This window comes from Chelonoidis abingdonii, chromosome 3 (assembly GCF_003597395.2).
Source record: "Chelonoidis abingdonii isolate Lonesome George chromosome 3, CheloAbing_2.0, whole genome shotgun sequence".
Classification (NCBI taxonomy): domain Eukaryota; kingdom Metazoa; phylum Chordata; order Testudines; family Testudinidae; genus Chelonoidis; species Chelonoidis abingdonii.
In genome coordinates, this window is record NC_133771.1 from 81,716,544 (window position 1) to 81,737,357 (window position 20,814).

Here is a 20,814-nt window from a genome sequence, read left to right on the forward strand (position 1 = left end):
TGCTAGTCTCCCCCTTGGGGACTGACCTTCCCCTGTCAAAGGCCTGGGACAGACTGACTGCTCCTGCTCTGGGCAGCCTTTATAGATGGGTGAGCCTGGCCCTGATTGGTTCCCTCCAATCTGGGCCCTGATTGGCTCCCTAAAGACCTTTTTTGATTGGCTCCTGGGCTGCACAGGCTCCCTGGCCTGCCACAGCCCATTCTCACAGGGAGTGGGGCAGTCCGCCCCATTACAATAGTTAATAAGCACAGTTAATTGAACTCCAGCTATGCCACTGCGGTTTCCCCCAAATTCTTAATACTGTGTGTTCTTACACTCCACAACACGACCTTCATTCTAAAAATCCTGGAATGGGCCAATAAGTCTTTAACGCTGGTCATCTACTAAAATGTTTCCATCACTCATTTGTACTTTATTTTATTTGGAGGATGGTCTTCAATAACTTAAAAAAATAAATTTTCACACAGAGAAATATATATAGCATTGCTAGTTATAATGCCAAAAAATTGCATGCAATATCTATCAAGAAACTCAAAAGTCCTTTTTGATCCCAATGCATCTTTTAATGATCAGATATAAGGATACACTCTACAGTATGCCCCACAGTGTTATTGAATGTGCATTCCATCACGGAGGCAGCACAGCTAAACTTCAGAATATAAACATTTATGTATGTGACCATTAGCATCATTTGACAATATTCTTTTTGTTGGTCTTCCAAAGAAATTAAGTTAAAGACTGGAAAGAGTTTACACAGTCTGATTTTTTCTCTCTGACGTAAGCCAAATCAAAATAATAAATCATTTCAATTTAATTGCTGAATTTCTCCATTAGTTTTATGTGAGTTCCAGCATCAACTTTAAAATCTTGGTGATTGTATACAAGACTTTCCATGCCCTTCTCTCACTCACTGGAATTATTTTATTCTTGCTTTCTTGGCTGTGAGACACTGTGCCTTCTTTGGCTAGTCTCCTTGAGCTATCAACAGATTCATTTGCCATCGCTTTTCAGATCAAAACGTAAGTATTCTATGTTTGAGTGACTATCTCAATACCAATTGCGTGAAGAATAAAATTCCCATATTTACATAGTTTTTTTTGTGAGATAATTGGTTACATAACATTTGGTGATTCATCTATAGCCTTGACTATTTCTTCTTTCCTCTGTAATACCATATTCACATTTTTCACATATTATATATACGTATATAAATAAAACCATGGAGAATGTGGATACAAAAAATTGACAACTACAGTGTGGTAAGATTAATCTAAAAGATGAGCTAATGTATAATATCAGTAGAATTAAATGGATGGGGAGAGGAGGCAGTTCTTGATGGTACTGGACCTACAGAAAAGACTAGATTCTAAAATCTAAATTTAAAAAAAAAAATCTGAAAGATTTACGACAGATAAGTGTATGATTCGTTTATCATAAGAAATTATAAATAGTGTTTCCAATATAGTACTTCACAGGCATGTCTGAAGGATCAGGGCTTATCTACATAGTGCATTTGTCTGCAGCAGAGGGGTGTAAATTCCAGTGCACACTAGTGTGTTGCACTCTTACTGGTGTGTATGGGCCTGTGGGCACTCACTAAAAGTACCCTACTACATGTTAGTGTAGTACAGCTTGAATTTGGACTATATTATTGAGCACTAAGGAACATGTATGGGCCCTGCTGTGCTCATTTCACACCAGTTAGTGCGCAACACTAGTGCACCCTGGAATTTACAACCCTCTAGTGTGGACTATGCACCATGAAGACAAGCTCTCAGTCAAATAAATGCCAGGTCCCTGCCGAGAGGGGATAGATAGAAGAATGAGGGTCACAGAGTGTTTAACATTATACGCACATATATTTTGAAGGTTAGAGTTAGGGTTGGGAATGAAGACAGAGGCAAAACAAGTGATCCTTTTGGAGGAATTTAACAGAGTACAATTTGTTGTTCATAGGTTCAAAGGGGATATTCCACGCATGGGAGTTGGCATGAGACATTGTGGAGACACTTGTGTTTGAAGGTGATGGATGAAGCTTCAGCGCCTGTGACTTGGCTACAGGAGATACAATATATATAATAAAGTGTTAGTGCATGGAATTCCATTCAAAAAGTTTCACACTGCGCATTGTGATGACAGCTGTTCTAGAGCTGCCTAAATAGATATGAAACACAGATAAGGTCACCCACAGGATTAATTGCCTTTCCCATAGAAGTATCATCAAGTGACAACCAAATGTCAGCAAGATAAAAAAGTAAAATCAAAGATGTTACTAATAAATGATCCCTTAAGAATAAAAGCTTTCCAGACAATCATCAAGTATGAAATGAATCAACAAACATATGTGACTGAGTGCATGGATCAAAACCTAATCATTGAGGAGTCTGGGGCTTGAAACAAACGAACTTTGGGCCAAGAAAGTAGTCATATCAGTGTTGACAAGTCATTCTTTAAAGCAGATTGAAGTGTTATTGATGAGTCTATTTCAAGGTTATTGGATAAAACAAAACTAGAAAAATATCGGAGACAATGAGTAGAGTGATTTGAAGATCTTGGGGGTGGGGGAGAAAAATCACAAGCTTCCATCCCAATTCAAATCAACTCCACGAAAAGCAACCAGAAGACCAATACAAAGCCCAATATACCTGAAAATAATAACAGCGAAAGGAGTAATTTGTTTTGTGGGCCTCATGAAACTCCCTCAATCAGAACCAGGGCCCTATTGTGCTAGACGTTGTTCAAACATTCAAAACCAGAAAATTCCTACAGAGTTATGCCATTGTCATGAAGGAGGCAAAAAGACTTTTGTTCCTCCGCCACTGAGGCAGCAAATTCATTCCCCACTGAACTTTTCCATAATGCCAATTGTTTCAAAATCCAGACTAGCTTGCATTTAGCCTCATAATTAGGGCCCTACAAAATACACAGCCATGAAAAACATGTCACAGACTGTGAAATGTGGTCTCCCCTGTGAAATCTGGTCTTTTGTGTGCTTTTACCCTATACTATACAGATTTCACAGGAGACACCAGTGTTTCTCAAATTGGGGGTACTGACCCAAAATGGGGTTGCAGGGGAAACCACAAGATTATTTTAGAGGGGTTGCAATATAGCCACCCTTATTTCTGTGCTGTCTTTGGAGCTGGCGGCTAGAGAGCAGCAGCTGTTAACTTGGCGCTCAGCTCTGAAGGCAGCACCCCACCAGCAGCAGCACAGAAGTAAGATCAGCAGTACCACAACCCCCCCAACAATAACCTTGAGACCTCCCCACAACTCCTTGTTGAGTCAGGACCCCTACAATTACAACACCATGAAATATCATCATACTGGATCAAAACTAAGGTCCATCTAATCCAATATCACATCTCTGACAATGGTCAGCACCAGATGCTTCAAAGGATGTATGAATTCTGCAGCTGGAGTGTGTTAGTCTGCACTCTTCATCCACCCACCACATATACACATTAGTCGTCCTCCTAACTTCTAATAGTTAGAGATTGGTTTAAACCAAACACTAGAGGTTTAATAACTCTTTCAAAATTTGTTAGCAACAATAACTTTGGATATCCTTTTTAAAATTTTGCTGAGTCTTGGCCCTAGCGACTTCCCCAATCTAATTGTGCATTATATGAAAACATTATCCGTTTTGAATTTTCCAGCTCTCATTTTCACTGAGTGTCCCCTTGTTCTTGTTTGGGTTTGTTAATGTGTTCACTGAACTCCAATAGATTAGCAAGATATGACTTCCCTTTGCAGACATCATGCTGGTTAGACTATACTATCATGATCTTCCAGGTGTTTTTTTAATTCTGTTTTTAATTATTTACTTTTTAGTCAGCTAAGAAAGAAGCCACTTGCCTGAAGAACCAAGTCATGAACAACAGAGCTCTGCGTCTGAACAGAGCTCTCCATGAAACATTTTGATTCAGTTCAACAAAACATTAAACTGCATTTCCTTATAAACCCTGCCTAATGGAAGTTGCACTTCAGGTCCCTATTCTTTCCTATGGGCCAAGCTCCCTAGAGGATGACATCTCCCATAATACAATGAGGCTTTAACTCTGAACAAGTCCATCCTGGCAGTTGTGTAAAATAGCTCTGGGTGCATTATGGGAAATGTAATCCAGACAGGGAGGCTGACCCACAGAGAATCAAGCTTCAGAACTACAATTCCCATGAAGCATGTGTCACTATAGAAAAATGCAGTTCAGTAAACCAAAAAGAGAAAGATTGGGAATATCTAAATGATGCATTTAAACTGAAAATGTTTAAACAAAGTACTTTGACATATCCAAATTTATTTTTTTTCATAATTAATAAAAAATTTTTGCAGAACAAACTTTTTATCCCCATTTGAAATGAAAACAATGTTGAAATATCAGAATTGCCTGTGGGATGGAAATTCTGAATTTCAAAAAGCTCTAGACCAGATTTGGACCTAGATTATCAAAATCACTCCAGCAAGAGACAAGATCATTCCTTCTGAAAGTAAATGCAAAAATAATTTATTCAATTCACCTTCCTTTCATTCCCTTCCCCACCCCGCGCACACATTCACAAAAAACAAAATCATACACAGAAATAATTCTATGCCCTAATCCAGATAAATCTCCCAAGAATAGGGAAAGGGACAGGGGAAAAATTACCTATGCTTTGGTTTCAGTTATTACACTGATTGAGTCATGTGAGATATTTGGGTTTAAAATTTTGCACAGAAGTAGGATGTAGTTTGAGAGAACTATCAGGCTTGTGGAATAGAGAAAAGAAAATGAATATGATTTTTCTACAGTATCTATATACTAAGGTGCTGGCAACAACTGTAAACTATTATATGAAAATAAAAATGTAACACCTTATACCTTACTGACCATCTTTACCTGGGTTTGGCAACAGAAGAATACACTCAACAAAAGAAAAGGTTTAATGCCGGTCTAAAGAAGATGGATTGGACTAGGTCATAAATAGTATTGAAATATGAAAGCACAAAATCTGAATCTTTTCTGCATCTTATTATTTCACAGAAGCCAGTTGTAACTGTAATTTTAATTTAGAAGAGTTCAAAGTCAGACAGATTTTAGTCTTAACTTTGTTCCATGAGGAACTATGAGAATGCCCAGCCAATTTTCAAAGGACTTCTACTGATACTATTCGTTATTGCCTTTGGTTCAAACCACTGACAGGAACAATAACTTTGAATATTAACTCAAGTTATACGATAGAGAAGCAATTACAAACCTTGACAGCTTTTGGCTCTAGATTTATGGCTTTTCTGCCAACTATATAATCCCAAAACATAGCATAATTATCCTGAAAATTTACACATGCCAATTTTATTACCATATTGAAAGTGCATTCTTCATTTCTGTTTATCTTAGTCAAAACTAAGCTATAAACTTAGGAGCTGTAGTAGCGCTGATAAGATAAACAAGTTACATGTCCATCATACATGCTCTCAGACATTTGATTTAGCCAGATGTCTAAAAGATTTTGGTTTTAAATCTCATTGAATATTTAAAAGTTAAATGACAAATCACCATCAACACACAATACCCATTAGAATAATCTGCTGTTTAAATATAATATATTTCCAAAACCCATATACATCAGCAACACTATGTTACTTGTTTCAAGAGTATTTAAAATCATTTCCCCAAAATATGACATATTCCAGTACATACAACACAAATACACTCTTATAAATGACCATCCACTTGGGTTCCATATTTGTGGGTGCATTTTTTTTCCTCATTGTATCCAGCATAATTACGATAGTTACATATTTAAGTTCTACCATTAATTGCAAGTGCAAAACTATAGGTTTATTTCTATCTACACAAATAGACTGCAAGTGTCATAGGATGATTGGCCCTTTTAAGGGGAGCTGGGCCCAGCCTTACCAGTGAATAATCAAGCACTTCACAGCATCAGGTGAGAGGCAGCTGACCAGGCATTAGCAGCTCGAAGATCACCAGGTCCTCATGAAAGCCAGCAAATAATTCCATTCAGTGGGAGCTGCAGAAGTATAGAAGCTTTTGTAGAAGACTCTGGATCAGGGCAAGGACCAGGAAGGAGGCTCACCAAACTAGCTAGATGAGAGATGACTGGGGATACCTGCTGTCTTTGAGAGTAGCAGAAGCCCTCTGAGATAGAGGCCTTAAGAGGAGCCAGGCAGCAAGACCTGTCTTACCTGTTTTGACTGATGGTGAACTGCTTGAACAACTAGTCAATCCCGGTGAAAAGAAGATTAAATAGTGACACTGTTGGGAGTTTCACTGATGTATTGACCAGTGAATGCCCTGCCAGATGACATGCAAGTAGGTAAACTGAGGCACAGGCAGGGTTTATTGCTGGGATTAGGGAGACTTGGCTAGAGCAAGTTTTAAAATCAGCACAATAATATATCTTAAGAGATACACTTTATATATTATCAGAATCATTTGTTATCTAAAGTGACAGTCATCCAGAGAAAATGGTTTAGTTAGTGTGGAATTTTCTATTATTCCCAAATTCTAGAAGAATTTACTTATTTTCTTCATTATTTTTACTAGGATATTCTAACAACCGATAATCTCACAAGAAGGCATCCTTAAATACCTCAGTGCCAAAAAGATGAAAGGCAGATGATTGTTTAAACACTCATAAATCCACTTTCTTAGAAATAGGATCAAAATAAAATCCTAGATCTTGAACAGAACTTAGCTTTGGGGAAGTTAAAATCTAGATCTGAACTTTGTAGATAGCACACTTCTTTAATCGTAATGGGTCCTATTATCAGACTGGATTTTGACTGGTATATAGTGTGCTGAGTCAGAAGCTTACTTTTCTTGTATTTGTTCCAGTCCTGTGCACGCGCACGCACACACACACACACAGACACAAACACACCATTTAAAATGTATTTTCTCTTAGTCTCATTATCCCCCTGCTAACATCAGATTCCATATCATGTAACTAGCAACACCATTATGTACCAAAGGAAGTCTATTAACTTTGAATGCATAGACACCATCTCAGAAAGGCATTATTAGCTAGAGTGATCACTGCTAAAAGTTAATGCTGTCAATTCAAACACTTGCCAACAGATTCTGCACCCTTCCTACAATTATTTCCTATTTTAGGTATAGAAAAAGTGATGTGCCATCTCACATATTAACAAGTGGAGAGGCGATTGTTGGCAAGTACTGACATTTTAGCAGTAATGCTGTAATAGGTTTATCTGAGATTAAAAAAAGGCATGAACAAAGGCCTTGTAAAAGAAAGATGGGGATTTACATTAGCAACATTTTTGAAGAATTTGAAGGCATAGTCCATTTCAGTTTTGGGCCCCCCACTACAGAAAGGATGTGGACAAATTGGAGAGAGCCCAACGGAGGACAACGAAAATGACTTTGGCCACATGACTTACGAGGAGAGGCTGAGAGAACTGGGCTTATTTAGTCTGCAGGAGAGAAAAAGTGAGGGGGGATTTGATAGCAGCCTTCAGCTACCTGAAGGGGGAGATCCAAAAGGGGCTGGAGCTAGGCTGTTCTCATTAGTGGCGGATGACAGAACAAGAAGAAGTGGTCTCAAGTTGCACTGCAGGAGGTCGAGGTTGAATATTAGGAAACACTATTTCACTAGAAGGGCAGTGAAGCACTGAAATGGGTTACCTAGGGAGGTGGTGGAATCTCCATCCTTAGAGGTTTTTAAGGCCTGGCTTGACAAAGCCCTGTCTGGGATGATTTAGTTGGGGTTGGTCCTGCTTTGAGCAGGGGTTGGACTAGATGACCTTCTGAGGTCTCTTCCAAACCTAATCTTCTATGATTCTATGATTACACTGGCAAATGATTCAAATGACAGAAACAACATCTGAACACCCAAGCACCTAACCATGGGTGAAATGGTCATAAGCAGTTGAGCAGATCATGCAGGCAACTGTTTATGAATATTTATTCCAATTTAAATTCAAGTTTGCTTTGGTCATACAATACTAATAAGCTTCTATACTTAAATACTCAGAGAAAGTGAATTTAAAACTGTTCTTTCATGAGCATTCACACCCCAAACATCATTGCAAAAGTGTTACGCTTACCCAATCCAAGGATCAAAAAATTACTTTCTGAGTTGTGTGGCTACTTGCACCTACACAGTGCACCTAAAATTTCAAGCATTCAGTACTGAATAGCAAGCCAAAGAGATCACTATTTGCAACAAACAAATACACTTGAGATAATCATGAGCTGCTTGTACCTCCTCTCTGGGTTTTTGTATTAGTATCCATCACAGTAATAACTGAGTGGTTGATAAATTCAAGTGAAAAAGAAATGCTCAAGTATTTTTATAAGTATTTGCTCAATTCTACTGCAAAAGGAGACCCCAAAAGATTACCAGAAGAGGTGTGTGATGTCTGGATCACATTATGATATAGGAAATTTTTAGACATCCATCATGACTTTGAAATTACCCAGACAAGCAGACATATCAGAGGAAGCAAAAAGGATTCTTCATGGTAATTTTAATCTGTTCATCATTGACAAATAAAATTAAAGCACTTCAGTTGATCATTATATCTTGGGGAAGACTGTACTAATTTAAGTGTGGGAAACTTGAGTGAAAACAGTGACCTTTAGGACAAGCAAATGAACACAAATACAGCACTGACTTTCAATTTTCTTCAAACTCAGTTATTAGGTTGAGTGTTGCTTTATGGTGGGTGTAGTTTTCTATAATTCTTTCAGATAGTGGTTTTGTTGCATTGACAGAACCTCATTGCTATTGCATGCTCAGTAATCAGGAAACATTTTATTAACACAATTTGAGGTGCTGAATGTAGTAAAAAAAAAAAATCAGCACTTGCTTCTATAGTGACTATAATGCTGTGCTTGCATCACTAAGCTCTACCAGTGTTGCACTTAATGCCATCACAAAACGACTAATCAGGTTCTTGCTTCAATCCTGTCCCATTTATAGTGGGCTTTAGATTTATAGATAAAGTTTAAAAAAGTCTCCAACTGTTCAAATGCAATGGCAAAAATGCTGTAACCTAGTTATATGAAGGTTTAAAAAAAAAAAGCACTCTTGCTACGTCTTGATCTAATTTTGATTTTGTTATGTTTGATGAGAGAAAAGTAATTATGTGTGGAAATAAATATAAAAATAATAAATAGCTGCAGGGTGTAATTTTACTTTAAGATTTAAGTTGATGCTAACTAATTAATTCAGTGATTATCCTTTCAATATTGCTGGAGCTTTAACTTAACACTTGAACTTATCTTGACTTTGCAAAAAAAAAAATACAAATATATTAGTGGGTATATGCAAAGGTACAATGAAAACAACATTTTAGCTGTGCTTCAGAAAATTTTTATATTTCAAAATTTACATAGCTTAATGTACTAATAGCCAGTTAAACTAGATCATCAGAAAGACTGATCTGCTGGAGATAAGATACGTTTTCATATGATTCAAACTTCCCTTCTTTTCATTCTTTCTGTGAAAACAGCAGGAAGAATTCAGTCATTAGAAAACTTTTCATCTGTGCAGGCTCACCACACTATTTCAACCGGAAAAAAAAAAAAAAAAACAGCTCCAAAACAGAGATTTTTTTTAAAAAGATAAAAAACAAAATAGCTTTTCAAGTTGAAAAGATATCAATAACACTTAAAATTTGCAACAGGTAGTAAGCGCTCCATCTTGGAACTGCTCTTTTTATTTTTCAAAAGAAATTTAAATTGAAGTTGCCCTTCAGTTCAGGATTTTATCATAACAGTCGGGAATTAATGGAAATGCGGATACAAAGACTAGAGCCTATTGTCTATTAACACTGCTTTATGTTACTCCCAAGACATTTAGCAGTTAGTGAAGGACTAATCTGTTATCACAGGGATGCTGTCCCAGCTCCTACATAACATCATTCTCAGGCCTGTGGTGTATACGGAGTGGCAAAGAGGACAAATTTTCCTTATGCCCTTGCAGTATTTGGCTGCCAGAATGGCCCTCCTGTTGCCAGCATCAAATAGAACTCAGCTCTAGTTTTCGCTGGCAACCAGGTCAGGAAAATGCAAATATAACTTAAAGCCACCGTTGTACCTCCTGTCATGAGTGGCTAAGCTGCTCTTCAGAATCTGTGCCAGAAATAGCTTCATATTTACATTGGTGTAACTGAAAGGAGAATTTGGCTCTATCAATCCATTATTCTACTGATTGATAATCATGCTGAGATAGCTCTGAAAAGTATACAGCTGCCAGCTACTTCTAGCTAGCAGCGATACTCTACTCCAAAACCAATCCCTATAATTAGCTGAGTAACAGAAGACTGGGCTAGATCGGTCAGACAAATGAGCTGAATTTTGAAAGACACAATATGTAAGAAATCAGAAAAGCAATGAAGACTTTCTGAACTAAGTATAAGGCCCTTTGCCATTAGTTGTTCTGACTGTGTTCTCCAGTCTCTATGACAGCAGTATTAATTGCCTTCAAATGAACACATGAATATAACCCAACCTGCTCATACAAACATTGCTGATTCAACACCCTTCAAAAATCTACAGAATTTGTATGTGAATCATTAAAGGTATTTGTATTTAAAGTGTATCAAAGATTATATGCATATAAACAATAGAAATACATTTTAAGGTTTTGATCCTGTAAAAAGATGAGCAGTCTAGTTCCCTACAAAAGTTACTGAAAGTATCAGGTGTTCAGCACCTTGTGGGCCCAAGCTCCACAGTAGTGAAACAGGAAAAGCTTATATGATATGATCAAATACTGCATCTTATTTTGTACCAAAGAGTATTTTTTTCTAGCCCTACCTGTAGCTAAGTGATAAAAAATATCCTTCAACTTTTTCTGTTGTCTCAATTCCACATCAAAATAGTAGCAACATTTATGCTAATTAAGCCAGTGACTATATGAATTGAAATTATTCTATTACATTTGTTCTGTATAAACCCAGTTCCATAAGAATTTTCTGAGTGGAACCAACCAGTTCATTTGTGTGTAAATCCCAGCCCCTATGAACATTTGGGGCTAGATTCACAAAAGACTTCAGTGCCTTATTGCCACTTTAGGCACCTAAATCCTAGAATCATGCCTCATACTGCTGCTGAACCAGAAAGCACCTAAACTTGGTTGGTGCCTAAATTTTTGCAGTACAGGTTCCCTAGGCACCTGTATTTCTGCCTCTAACCACATGCATGGCAGTCCCAACCCACTCCTCAGCCAGTGGGATAATTAGTTCCTCCAGGCATCCAGATCCCTAAACCCCATTGCGATGCACAATCTGGAAAAAGATAGGCATTCATTCACCTAAGCTGCCTCTTGGGCCTGATCTAATAAATGTGTACAGGCCCCTCTCCTGTTCTGAGAGACCTCACAAACAACCTTGGATGCTTTTTGATTGGTTATCATCTCTCCGAGTTCTATTTCTTATCTTCACCAAACCACCATCACAATCCCCTGCAGGAAAACTATTTATAGCTTTTCCTAATCCTCAGACCTTTCTCAAGGAAGAACCCTTGCCACCCTGAGACCTTTCTTGCTCTAGGCTGTGCTAGTCTTCCCTCCCTTTTGGACTTTCTTCCTGTGCTTTTAACTAGCCTCTCCAGCCAGTGGGATAATTAGCTCCTTAGCTCATCAACCCCCATTCTGCTTCAGGAATTACGTACTCTCCTTCTCCATCTGGCCTTTCCTGGTAGGGCTAATTAATGTTTATGTGATTACAGTGTTTCATCACCTACTGACTCTCAGCACTCTGTCATAGGTCCAGATAGGTGAGTTTGTACAGAACAACAGTGGTGGGAAGGAAGGTGGCCATCCTTCAAATTTTGTGGCCCAGTGATGCTCAGGTACAATGTGTAAAACCTAGGGTTGCCACATGTCTAGTGTTTGACTGGAACATTCAGTCAAAAAGGGAACCTGTCAGTGTCCAGTCAGCATAGCTGACTAGACACTAAAAGTAACGGGCCTGTGCCACTGCAGAGTGGGAAGAGCAACAGCTGCAGCTGGAGCCATGTGGAGGAGCTGCTCTCTGCTCAGCTGTTGGAGCCTGACAGAGAGCAGTGGCTAGATTCTGGATTGGGCTTTAAGAGGTAGGTGCCGCCAGGGGGGGGAGGGAGGGAGAGGAGTAATCCTGTCGGCTCACCCATTGTGCCCCGATTGCCCCAGTGCCTCACTACAGGGACCGACCCCACCATGTCCAACTGTGCCCTGCCCCGTGCTCCCCTCAGCCCTGCTGTGCCCCAATTGGGCAGGCAGGTAGGCTCCACATCAGATCCTCCCAGCCTGGCTTGGAAGGCAGCAGGTGAGTCCCGAGAGAGGGGGGAGTGAGCGGGAGTGGGGGTGGGTGTAGAGCGAGCAATGGAGGGAGGGGGGAGAGGAGTGTGCAGGGGGTAGGGCCTTCGGGGAAGGGGCAGGGCAAGGGTGTTCACTTTTCAGCAATTAGAAAGTTGGCAACCAGAAAGACTCCTGGTTCAAGTCCTTCTTCCACCTGTGAGGACAAATCACTGGGCTATTGGATATTCTGACATGGAGCTTCCTCAGTGTCTCCTGTTGAAGATCTTCCACTGTGGATAAACAACTTAAAAAGTCATTAGAGCAGAGGGACAGGGTCTCCTCACATGAGGGCTCTAACCACCGGGCTACAAGTCACTCATGTACACTCTTTTGCATGTGCAATGATTTCTTGCTTATCCACAGTGGACAACTTCAACCGGAGAGAGTGAGGGAACCCCTCCTCCATAGCCCAATGGGTACAGCATGCATCAGAAAGGTAGCAGATCCCACTTCAAATCCCTTGCTCTCCTAAGTTGGCAGGGGGATTTGAATCAGTGGTTTCCCCCACGCCAGGCAAGTAAACTAGTTACTGGGCTAAAGGTTACAAGGGAGGTCCCCTTTTTACTTTCCTGCTGTTGTCCCCCTCTTGCACAGCCAGCTCTATATACAGCTTACACCAGGGCCATCACTGGGCTAGGTTTGTGTCTGCAAAATCCAGACTGTGGCAGCTTCAGACTGAGTTCCGTAGTTCATGCTCCCAGCTGCTACATTGCAGAGAACTTATAGCTCAGACACTGCCACTATGTTATAATAGAAAAGAGTGAGGCTGACCGCCAGGTCAGCTGAATAAGTGGAACTTCATTAAAACACGGTGGAATGCTCTGTCCACGTGGCTTTGTTGCTCCCAATTCCATTGTTGTTCCCTGAAAGGACTGTTATTTAGGGGAAATTGGTTCTTTGACTCCAGTTCCACTGGTCTTGACAAAGAGGTTACTGTAGTCTCAGTGGTTCTTGAGGCCCCTTCATACAGAGCAAAAAGGGCATTAGGGGGAAACATAGCAAACCTCAACAAACCCTGACCCTGATCTACACATGCTCCTGGCATCCTGCCTCTGTTCAGTGGAACTATACTGGCTCCACTGTGGACAGGGTTATATAAAACCATGGATTTGACCATAATTTTCTATGCTTACAGATACCCTACTAGCTATGAAATCTCTACAGACTCCAAGGCCTGCCTAGTCTTGCACATACACTATTTCTTTCCAGATGACAAATTATAGCCAGGATTTAACTTGCATGAAGAGATCAATAACAGAAAATCTCATTTCAACATTCATACTTCACCTAAAATTATATTTCCCTATCATGCACCAAGACACCTTTAAAAGGCTCCTCCAAATAATTACACTTCCTCCTAGAGATATAGACAATAGATCACTGACAGAGGAGGTAAATTGTAATCTGTAATTTCACTTGTTTAAATGTATGTGATGTACTACCAAGAATGGTACCAACATATCAGATGGAGCTGACTGTCCAGCACAGTGATGATGAGCTAACATAACAGCCCAGACAATTTGGAGTGCTGAGTAATATTTGGGGATTATGGTTGTCCTTAGAAACCCAGCCATGTCTGGCATCTGCTATTCATTTCAGATCTGTTTTAGTTTTATTGTTATGAAGCGCTTTGGAGTGATTGCATTACAGGAGCTGTATGAAGTGAAGTGATTGTCTGATTGATTCTGCCCATCTCTACAAGATAAGTCAGGCTATGCTAATAACAGCTGCCAGAATGAATTCTCTACAGATTTTAAAAGTACCTATTTATTTCAGATAACCAACTCACTTCATAACTTAAAACTATTGTTCTGTTATTGAATAGTCAAATTATTTTGCTGTTAACTACTAATTAATAGGTCTGCAGAACCTTGGAAAAATCAGATGGGAGACAATAATATAACTAGAAAACAGCAAATGAAGAGGTTTGAGACTTAGCAAATCCCTCGACAGCTTGCCATCTGTCAGTTTTCCAGGACAGGGCCACAGGAATAAGTTGAAGAGAAAGACAAAGTAATGGATATATGTTTTGAATAAAATATTTATTAGTAACTGTCCATAAGGGAGACATACACACGGAGACACACAAATCAAAAATTTTCTTATCTGGTCCTGAGCACTTAACTGTTACTTGCAATACCATTATCTGAACCTTCTGCAATTGCTAATCTATAAGTCAGAGTGGTTTTGAGTTTCTCATTAGTACTGCATCCTTTACTTCAGCTTCAGGGGTGGGGAGAAGGTGCACAAGGAGATCTCAGGAAGTTTTGTAAATTAATTTTCAGAAAAGTGACATGCTCAGCATCTTTAAGAAAGGGTCTTTCATTACCAACACTGTCAAATATAGCTCTAAATATGCAGCCAGAATACACAATCAATAAGAAGAATCTCAAGAATAGAATAGTAATATCTAGCAAAACCGTTCAGAGCTGCCTGCTATTTTCCCAATAAATTTTACGTTTAAGAGGAAAACTTACTCAGAAATAGTCCCAAAAGTTGCTTGACTCCATTCCTATCAGGATACTGAAATCACTAAAGATAAGAACTCACTCTGTGAGTGTATGTACATGCACACAGCCACTCATATATAAATTCCTTTATCCTAGGGAAAATATTCCACAGGTGCACTGGGATCCTTTAGGTCCCTTAACTTAATCCTGGCATGGCAGTTTCCTTAAGACTAATTCAGTCTGATGTTCAAGAATTGTAAGATTCCCATGGAGAGTAAATTGTATTTTTCTGTACATTTGCACAAAATATCAAGACAAAAAGGTATACAAAATTAATATTTGTTCAAAGTGAGCACCACAAAAACAACAGTGAGAGGGCCTAACTAACTAGTAACAGAAAAGTGTGGACTTATATGCTCCACATCCACACTTACAGTACTTCTCCATTACTGATCTTCAGTATGCTGATAACTGTGTCATCCTCACGCACACTGAAAATGACCTTCAGTCCATACTGGATTTCCTTGCACAAGCTTACCAAAGCCTGGGACTCTCGCTCAATATTGAGAAGACTAACGGCTTCTTGATTCCAGAAATGTATACCCCAAATTATTCTTTTAAAACAGTTGCATTAAGCAATATCTGGCTAACACCCAAGGTAACTAGAAGTAACTACATGTCATAAGAACCCCATTAAATTTGACAAATGTGAAAGTTATGAATAAAAAATGCTATTTAACCAAAAGATCAGTTTCTAATAGCAAAGCCTCAGCATGAAGAAACAATGACCACAGTTTAAATCAGTACAAAGCCCTTATGAACTTTTCCTATTCTATTAAGTATCGAGGGTAGCCATGTTAATTTGTATCCACAAAAACAACAAGAAGTCTGGTTGCACTTTAAAGACTAACAGATTAATTTGAGCATAAGCTTTCATGGGTAGAAAACCTCACTTCTTCAGATGCATGGAGTGAAAGTTACAGATGCAGGCATTATATAGTGACACATGAAGAAAAGGGAGTACCTCACAAGTGGAGAACCAGTGTTGACAGGGCCAATTCAGTTTTACCTCTGCTACCTTTAAGAACATCATCAAAACTGTCTCTGAAATAACCTCCTAGGCATGTTGCCTACAGCAGCAGACACATAACTGCAGATCCATGTTACTCTTTTTCCATGGCTGAATGAAGTCATGGCAGATCAATATAGCAATAAAGTATTATACATGCATTCCTCTTTTAACCCCAAGAAAGCACAGCTGAAATGACTAAACTTTGAGTGTATTAAGGATATTTGATAAAGATGAGTGCAAAAAGTTGCCTCATAAAGGAATTGTACTTCAAAGGCCTAAACTGAAAGAAACAAGCAGTTCCGAAGTATCTTACTTTAGTGATAACTTTTACTTTAAAATCTCAATTATACTAAGCATTTATAAAGAAAAAAAATTGTTGATATTTCAGTGAATGTCCTTCAGTATCCACTAATGCATAACTAACTGAGGCAAAAGAAACAATTTAAGAATTTGGGGAAGAGAAATGAGAAAAGAAAATATAATTGCAGAGATGAAGATGTTTGAACAGCACTTCTCAGTATCTGATTACAAGGGTAACTATTTTAACAGAAAATTCTTTGATCCTTCATTAGAGGGATACCACAACAATGGTCGCCACTGCTGGCTCTAAAGAAGCTTTTCATAGTATTGAGGAATTATACAGTTTGACATTGCCTCACAGTGAGGTAGAGGTATCTGCTGAGATCAGGCTACATGTCCAACGTTTACCTTCAGGAACTGCTTTATGTGCTGCCCATGTTGCAGGTGGTGTGTTGCAAAAGGCTGTAAATTATGTAGGACTCAGGTTAGTAGACAAAGATTATCATGAATGGCAGAACCACACTTAGTATTTTAGGAAAAAACTGCAAACTAACATTTTGCTGTGATCTCCTACTGCAAGTGATGTCTCTCACAATTATCACACCATTATGAATAGGAATAGGCCCAGTCTAAGGAACACACTTTTTTCACACCTGTATAAAATTAACCCAAACTGTCTTACTGTGTGTGGGCAACACAAGTGCTTCACTCTGGGCTCCTCAAGCCATCCACACCAGAAGAGTTTCTCCTCTGTAATAGATAAAAAACATGTGGCCTTTCCTTTTCTCTTTTACAATCGCAGATTATTCTCTCTTACCCCAGGACTTCCTTTTTCAGAGATTTTTCTTGTAAATCCTCAAGCCTGGATCTGATCCAGAGAGAAAACGGACTGTCTCCACTGATGCCCATTGTTCTCAATGATGAATGAGATAGCCCTGAGACCCCACTGTGCCTCAGGTGACCAGTCTCACTTCAACAATATTGCAACCTAGTATTCTACATCTCTCACAATAGCCAGTCAGCTAGCACTTAGCTTTTGACAGAAACCACACGTGACCACCTTTGGTGAGATATTGAGAAGATGGTGGGACACAGGGGTAATGAACTTACCGGGGTGTCATACACTTTTTTGATTATCAAATCACAGCACAGGTTGGTATAAGTGCATGTATGCCTGGGTTTGACCGAAATGAAACTGCTCCAGTTGACTTGATTTTCTATTTCAATCATCCACTCAGGCCTACTTGAGAGTACACCTTCAGCATACATAATTGTGAATGCAATTTAGAACATCATTCATAGTATTAGCTGCACAGAGGAACTCTGACAAAGCTCTCAATTCCATTCAAAGTTTTAGATTTTGACAAATCAGCAATGTTTTGTGGAGATGCTTAGCTTTTAGTGAAGTTCCTATGGAACTCCAAACCTGCCTTGGTTCCTGCTAGTTTGCCTGCCTGCTTAGATCATCAGAAGCATGGATCTTGTAGTCTTCCAGCTCCTCAAGCAGTACACCTGGTGGGCTGATGGGGAGCCAAGAGACTGGAAGCCCTGGCTCTTTGGGTCCTCATCATACCTGGTTCCCAGACCTGCAGTTCTTTGGGAGACTGGTTGGCAGACTATCCCAGAGTCAGGATCCCAGGGTTTCCAGCTCTGGGGCAGCCTACCAGGCAGACTAACCTGGAGCTAGGGCTCCATTTTCATTTGCAGAGAATTTTGAAATGTTGGGAGGGGGAGTTGTTCAAAGTCCGAACAAACACAAATTTCAAAATAACAAAATTCTCTGCGAAAGGGAGTTATGTTTTTCCATCCAGCTCTGCATAATGTGTCCAGGCCATTACAAAGTGTGTGACAGCCAGGGAAAACACAGTCTCAATTGAGAAGTTTTGAGTATGATGTCTGGAAAGATGTTTTGGAGGAGATCAGATTAATCTAAAATATGACGACTTTTAGGAAATCCTCTGAAAACGTCTTTATTTGCTAAGCCTTTGCCATGCTAACCAGAATGACATTTAAAAAATCAGCTCGCCGCCTCCCTTCTCCCAGAAGAAGATGCCCAATCCCTTTATCACTTGAAAAGGGGCAAGACTCATGAAGTCAACTTCACTGTTAGGGCTGGCTTTAGCCCTATTCCACCAATTCCCCCAAATTGGGCCCCGCACCTAAGAGGGCCCCACGCCCAGTGAGAATCCCTTCCTTGGCTAGAGGCACCTTTTTAATTTTTACTCACCTGGCGGCACTCCAGGTCTTTGGCGGCACTTAGGCGGTGGGTCCTTCGCTCTCTCCAGGTCTTCGGCGGCACTTTGGCAGCAGGTTCCTCAGTGCCGCCTAAGACCTGGAGCGAGTGAAGAACCCACTGCAGAAGAGCCATCGCAGAAGTGCATGGGGGTTTTTTGTTGTTCTTTTTTCAGTCTTCCCTGCTGAGGCCCTGTTGAAACTGTTCGAACTGGGCCCCGCACTTCCTAAAGCCGGCCCTGTTCACTGTTGCTTATCTATTTTACACGGAAGGCATTCAGATACTATGCTGATGGCCAGCGGTAAAAATAACCCTGAAATGAATTGATATTACCAGTAATTATTCTGTTCTAAAGCAAATAATGAATGGCTTTGACTTGGAAGAGTATAATTCATGTTACTTTGTTGGCTTCTATGCTTAAATTTGCTCCACTTTCAGTTTTAATGAAAAGTTATCACATTAATAATAAGCTTAGTATTTATAAATCAAAATGAATGAGACCAGAGACTAAAATATCTCACACTCTTCTAGAAGGGTGTGTATTCCCCAGCCAGGATTTTTTACTTTTGGAAAAATGGTAGTGTTGTTCTACCTCTGACATGATTTATGCATTGCAGGAGTTCAAGTTACATTAGATTATGGCATTTCAGATAGTCTCAGATATATGTAGTCGACCTCATAGACACTCTACACATTACATTTGGATTAAAATCAAAAGGTTATTCTTGCTGTACAAAAAAGCCCAATGGATAGAGTGAATTATGTTTATCCTGTTAGATCGCTTCTCTAATGCACAGTTGTTTTTGTTTTGGAATACATTGAAAACTATCTTTTTTTTTTTTTTTTTTTTTAAGGTGCCAAGGAAAAATACTTTTTGTCTCTAAAACAGAAAGAATAATTGTCATGTTTTCCCAGAAAGGTATGTATATTTTTTTTTAGATTTGCTATGAAGTTCTTCCATTGGCTGTACAATTTTTCTCATTTTTAAAGCAGACTTCAGATAAGAACATTGGTCTCAAGAAGGAAACTAAAAATACATTTTACAGTGAGTCTCATGTCCTTCTAAGTAATCTTGGGGTACAAACTAAAGGATTTCAGCACTTGTTTTTTGGATGACCTCTAAAAAAATGTCCCTGCTACCATTGCAGGCATGCTCATTTGTGCATGCAAAATCTAGCATTTACAGAAGCAACACAAGATTTTACTTGCTAGCTTTCTACACATTTTCATGGTTATTTGTACTCACTGAAGTTGGTTGGGATTTCTTTAGCAAAATTCTGATTTGTCAAAAATGAAGCTGGCTTCTACAAATTGTGTCTTGAAAAACTTTTGGAAAAAAGTTTCCATTTCTTTAAAAATATTTCTTTTTAGCATTTTTTAAATGAGGGAAACCACATTAGTGCTAGATAATCTGGAGACAAATTTGCTTCCATTTGTTGATGATCTTAGAAATTTCAGCAGAAAATAGGATAAGGTACAAAGGAAGTGTCTTAGAACCTTGCAATGTGCTGCTCCCAGTGGAATAAACTCTTCTATCAAGAGACATACACTCTCTCTGATATCATGTTAGCCATTCCTACTCCTGACAGACTCTTTCATCTCCTTCTGATCCCTTCTGAATTCATTGTTTCCATCCCTCTATTGAGAAAACCTCAGACATGGCCCCAAACAAATTCCTCTACAACATCTGTAACTATCCTTCTCTGTGACTGACAGAGCCATCAGACTGTCAAAACAAGTGCATATTAAGACTAGTATTTCCCTGACAAATGCATTTTTACAACTTCAGAAAAGTTTTCATGAGGGTCCCCAGATAGACTCATAGACTCATAGGTCAGAAGGGACCAATATGATCATCTAGTCCGACCTCCTGCACAAAGCAGGCCACAGAACCCTACCCATCCACTTCTATAACAACCCCTAACCTATGTCCGAGTTATTGAAGTCTTCAAACTGGGTTTGAAGACCTCAAGCTGCAGAGATTCCACCAGCAAGCGANCCTGGAGGAAAATTCCTTCCCGACCCCAAATATGGCGATCAGTTAAACCCTGAGCATGTGGGCAAGACTCATCAGCCAGCACTAAGGAAAGAATTCTCTGCAGTAACTCAGATCCCATCCCATCACAGACCATTGAGCAGACTTATCTGCTGATAATCCAAGATCAATTGCCCACATTAAACTAAACTATCCCTTTACAATTCAACATTCTTACCAATAGTTCAAAATTGACTATAAAATCAATTAGGTAAACTGCAAGCACCATGCGCAGCACACAGTTCATGTTAATACAATGAACCATGAACATCTATTCCAATGAACATGGTTCTGAAAAGTTACCTCCCATGTATTCCATCCTCTGCTGCTCAAAGGTTTCTCCTCAGAAAACACTGTATCTTTTAGCATGTGCAATAAAGTTTAGTCTCTTCTTTCAGATTTCCCCACCCAA